The sequence below is a fragment of the Micromys minutus genome (assembly GCF_963924665.1).
Source record: "Micromys minutus genome assembly, chromosome: 32".
Taxonomy (NCBI): Eukaryota; Metazoa; Chordata; class Mammalia; order Rodentia; family Muridae; genus Micromys; species Micromys minutus.
Window position 1 is genome coordinate 26,770,461 of NC_137967.1, and position 5,526 is coordinate 26,775,986.

The 5,526-nt window shown below is 45.0% G+C and overlaps 1 pseudogene across 1 annotated transcript; it reads left to right on the forward strand.

Annotated features, from left to right (window-relative positions):
• The first annotated feature begins 3,077 nt into the window (after window positions 1-3,077).
• On the forward strand, window positions 3,078-3,859 carry LOC308413710 (BTB/POZ domain-containing protein KCTD21-like; annotated as a pseudogene). Its single transcript has one exon. The product of its transcript is annotated as a BTB/POZ domain-containing protein KCTD21-like (transcript).
• The last annotated feature ends 1,667 nt before the right edge of the window (window positions 3,860-5,526 follow it).

The window sequence follows — 5,526 nt, forward strand, 5'->3', positions numbered from 1 at the left end:
TCAGGAGTCTGGGAGGGAGCTGGGAGTTGCTTAAACCTCAGGTGTGTGTCTACTGAGGATCTATTTCTGGATCTTAGCCTACTCTAATTTACCAAACTTCCTGGCATGGTTTTACATACAACGTCTCCATTTGTTTGCAAAATTCATAATGTACTTGTACTTTTTAAAAAATTGCTAAATAATATGCCATTCTGTAAATGAACAACATTTTCTGTATTCATTCTTTGGTTGAGGAACATCTGTGTGTGTATGTGTATGTGTGTGTGTGTGTGTATGTGTGTGTGTGTGTGTGTGTGTGTGTGTGTGTGTGTGTGTGTGTGTGTTTGCAGCTTCTTGCTATTAGGAATAAGGCTGCTACAAACATAGTAGATGTTGTAGAGGTATTGCAGAGAATCTTTTAGGTCTATGCCCAGCAGTGGTATACTCCAATATTCAGGTAGAAGTAGTTCCAATTTTATATGGAACCCCCAAATTAATTTTCATAGAGTTGTACTAGTTTACAATCCCACCAGCAATGGAGTGATTCTCTTTTTCTACATCCTCACGAGCATGTGCTATCACATGAGAATTTATCTTAGCCATTCTTATTGGTGTAAGATGGAATCTCAGGGTCATTTTGATTTGCATTTCCATGGTGTCTAAGGATGTTGAACAGTTATTCAAGTGCTTTTTGGCCACTCAAGATTCCTCTGCTGAGAATTCTCTTTATCCGTGATTTGTTTTTTAGAGGTTAGCTTTATATTTTGGGTATTAGCCCACTATCAGAATGTAGGAAGATTTATTTTCCAATCTCTGTGTGTGATTCTCTTCTAAACTTGTGAGATATTTATTTTGTTCTGTTGGACATAGTTAACCTTTTGTTGGTGATTTTTGTTGTTGTTGTTTTATTTTGCTTTACCAAAAGGAGCTCTGGCAAAATTTTATTAAGGGGAAACATTCTTTACTTTCCCCCAGTCTGTTCTGGCATGCTTCTATTAATATGAGAATTATCTGGGTCGATGATAGTCAGTGTGCACACTCTGTAGTATTTCCCACACACTGTGCCCAGTTCAATATCATTGCCAGTGTAGTGATGGACACTCCTTTTAGCCAGCATGGCATAGTGTTCTATTTCAGTTTTCCTCAAAGTTAGGCAGTTGTTGGCGAGGATAACCAACTTTGCTTTGCCTTGTCTGATCATCTTCAGAGTCTGTTTGTACACCAGCCTGTGTGTTACACTTTTCATAACAAGCTGGAGCCTAGACTTCTTTGTCTTTTTTTGCAGCCATCATCTTTTTGTCTTATGTATGGAACAACCCCCAACCAAGGTCAGCCACCAAGATGTCTGAGGAGTGAGAAAAAGGCTCTACTGGAGTTTTTGTCCCAGTATCCTCTGTAGGGATGGGTTAGTAGAAAGATATTGTTTATATTTGGTTTTGTCATGGAATATCTTTATTTTCCCTCCATTTTTGGTGAGTTTTGCTGGGCATAGTAGCCCTTGCTGGCATTTGTCTTCTCTTAGGGTCTGGATGACATCTGTCCAGGAACTTCTTCTGTCTTTTATATTCTCTGTTGAGAAGTTGGCTGTAAACCTAATAGTTCTGCCTTTTCCCCTTATAGATTTTAACATTTTTTTCTTCAAATTTAGTGTTTTGATTATTATGGGATGGGATGATTTTTATTTCTTGTCCAATCTACTTGGTGTTCTACAGGCTTCTCATACATTTCTGACCATCTCTTTCTCTAGGTTAGGAAAGTTTTATTCTATGATTTTGTTTCACATGTTTTCTGATCCTTTGAGCTCTGAATTTTCACCCTCTTTCTATTTCTATTCTTGGGTCTGATCTTTTTATTATGTCCTGCATTTTCAGAAAGTTTTGGCTTAGGAGAGTTTTATATTTTCTTTGACCATGGTATTAATATCTTTTTTGGTATCATTTAACTCTTCAATCTCTTGTATTCTGTTGGTGATACTTGCATCTGTAGCTGCGGTCTTTCCTAAGTTTTCTATCTCCTAAGTTTGCCATTTGTGTTTTCTTTATCGTTTTTGTTTCCACTTTTAGGTCTTGGACCATTTGTTTAATTTCTATACCTGCTTGATTGTATTTTTTTTTTTTATTTCTTTAAGACATTTATTTGTTTCCTCTTTAAGGGCTTCTACCTCTGTATTTTCCTTTATTTCTTTAAGAATGTTATTTATATTCTCTTTAAATGCCTGTATCATCTTTATGAAATGGGATTTTAGGCCAGAATCTTTTCTTTCAGGTATGTTAGGGTATCTAGTGCTTGCTGTAGTGGGAGAACTGGGCTCCAATGGTGTGGAATTGCATCAGCTTTTGTTGCTTATGTTCCTGTGCTGGATTCTCATTATCTGGTTATCTCGGGTGTTAACTGGCCTGGATGCATATGACTGGAGCTGGCCTTCTTGGAGGCAGATAGGGCTCTGTCACCTGGCTTAGACCCAGCTTCTAAGAATGCATTCAGTGCTTTCTCTGGATGGGAGAAGGGGCTCCTGTGTCCCTTGTTAGACCAGGCCTCCCATATCCCTGGTTAGGGCAGACGACCTGTGTTCCTGGTTAAGGTCTCCTGGGAGACAGGTAGGCTTTTTGTTTTAGGGACAGGATCTTTGCCAGTTGTACATGGAGGTGTAGACTGGAAGGACTCTGCCCCTGGTTGTGGCAGACATCTTGTGTCCCTGATTACTGCAGAACTCTTAGGAGATAGGTAAGCTGTGGTGTGTGAGACGGTATTGAACCTGTGGATATGGCCTTGGTGCAGGAGCAGACCACATATTGGAACATTATTAAATAAAGTATGTCACTGAGGCAGTCTGTGAGGGGAAAAAATCTTCAATTCAATTTAGATCTCTCTCTCCTTCGGGATTATTGAGGATCTCGAAACTATCTACTCCATCAACCTGGCTGTTTCATGTCACATCTCCCTATTATGGTGGACTCTCAACCCTTTGGAATCATTAGTCAAAGCAAGATCTTTCTGTTTCCAGTTGCTTCTGTCATGGTGCTTTATGAAAGAAACACAAAATAAGAGGCTGCTGAGCGAGGGCAGGAGAACTATTTCCAGGCACCCAGTCTCCTACCATGTCTGACCCCATTGCACTGAATGTTGGGGGAAGCTCTACACAACCTCACTGGCAATCCTGGCCAGCTTCCCTGACTCTATGCTGGGTGCCATGTTCAGTGGGAAGATGCCCACCAAGAGGGACAGCCAGGGTAACTGCTTCATTGACCGAGACGGCAAAGTGTTCCGCTACATCCTCAACTTCCTGCGGACCTCTCACCTGGATCTGCCAGAAAACTTCCAGGAGATGGGTCTGCTCCGCGGGGAAGCCGACTTCTACCAGGTACAGCCCCTGACTGAGACCCTGCAGGAAAAGGAGGTAGAGCTCTCTAAGGCTGAGAAGAACGCCATGTTCAACATCACACTGAAGCAACGCGTGCAGACCGTCCACTTCACCATGCGGGAGGCACCCCAGATCTACAGCCTGTCGTCTTCCAGCATGGAGGTGTTCAACGCCAGCATCTTCAGCACGTCCTGCCTCTTCCTTAAATTGCTCAGCTCTAAGCTCTTCTACTGCTCCAATGGCAATCTCTCCTCCATCAGCAGCCACCTGCAGGACCCGAACCACCTGACTCTCGACTGGGTGGCCAATGTAGAAGGCCTTCCAGAGGAAGAGTACACCAAGCAGAACCTCAAGCGGCTGTGGGTGGTCCCTGCAAACAAGCAGATCAACAGCTTCCAGGTCTTTGTGGAGGAGGTGCTGAAGATCGCCCTGAGTGATGTCTTCTGCATTGACTCCTTCCACCCACATGCCCTGGACTTCGTGAACAATAAGATCATTCGGTTAATACGGTACGGGTAAAAAAAGACCCTGTCACACTGGGGAACGGGTTCCCAAGGAGCTTGCGTCTGCTAAGGCTCGCCAGTGGCATGAGGCGGGGAGCTATACTAATCTGTATTAATTGCATAGCAGGACTTGATTCCCCATGACAAAGTCCACCTTCTGGAATCCACCTGTCCTCTGAACAGAACCACCTTTTCCTGCCATTTTGAACCCGTGATGGATTGTTTATGATGACAAGCTAAAAGTCAGCTGAAACACAAGAAGAACCCACAGGAGGACCCTCTGGCTAGGGCAAAGAGCAGCAGTTTTTTGTGGGCTATCACCCACCACTAGTCAGGCCCCTGCTAACCCATCTCCAGAGCGAGCCCTGGCTGCTGACGGGCAGGATGGGAACAAGAGCCACTTTTAGTTTCCCAGGCCACAGCCTGTACAGCAAATCCCCTCAGGCCTGCCGTCTGCCCTGCAGGAAGCTCCCAGACACCAGGACACCTTTGCCCACAGGTGTTTTAGAATGCAATATGTCCCCAGAACCCTTGGTGTCTCCACTCAGGGAGAAAGCTGAGCCGTGGCATGGCCTAGGGGAGTGAGTGTCCAGGCTTAGGCAGGACGGGGTTCCCCTCCTGAAGAGGCTGAATTGAAGGATTCTTGGCTTCAGATATGGGTTGTTTTCCCTGCAAAGATGTGCTAGTAGTGAAGCCAAGAGGACGGAAGACACTTCATGATCCAGCTGCTGCTTGACTTCTGTCGTCCTTGCCCCATGGATAGCAAGCTCCACTGACAACAGTCAGTTTAAACCAACAACACACTATGAACTCTCAGGGTTGGAAAATAATCTGATAGTTTCTTAGATCTCTCCCTTCCTCTAGAACACCTCACTACATGGTGGTGAGTGCCTCTTCTTGAGGGGTCACTTATGCTGGCTTGCTATCCCCTGGTGACAGAATGTTCACTGTCCCCAAGGCAGTTCCTGCTATGGTTGAGCAGTGCTGGCTATTAGAAAATTCTTTCAGTATTGACCCCAAATCTGTCCAGGGCTAGGGTTTGCTGTTAGACCTTCCTTTAAACACAGATAAATGTCCCTGCTTTGACCAGACACTTTGAAAATATCATTACTTAGAACTAATTCCCCTTTACAACTTGACTTTAGCAGAACCAGCTCCTTTCCATACTTGTAGGTCAAGCATCTTTCATATGGCTTTGCTTTGGGCATCAGCCTTCCCCACCAGCGTAGCTCAGCCTGCTCCTAATTATTCCTGGCTAGAAGTCGATCAGTGACTGAGGAGATCTAGGGTTTGGGGAAACAGTTCAGCAGGCAGTACAGGAGTGCTCTGTAATCCCAGGGCCCCTGAGTAAATGCCCAGCCCCCAACATTCCTCCCTGTCATACTGCCCAGTCCTAACTACCTATGGGCCTTCCTGGGGTACACGAACCCCAGACCACTACTCCCCCTGCAGGTGAGGAGCCTTGGAGGCCTCCAAACTGCTGTGATTCATTCCTGGAGTGACTATAGCAGAGTCTTACAGTGTCCCCACCCGAGAAGCACACAGCTAGGGAAGCCTGGGACCAGCAACCACAGGTGGACAGAGCAAAGGTTTTCCATAGTTACACCTGTGAGAGGGAGTTGACAAAGTTAGAGGCAAAACTTGGTTCTGGGGTAGTAAAGGCCTTTCGCTCCCTGCAGTGGG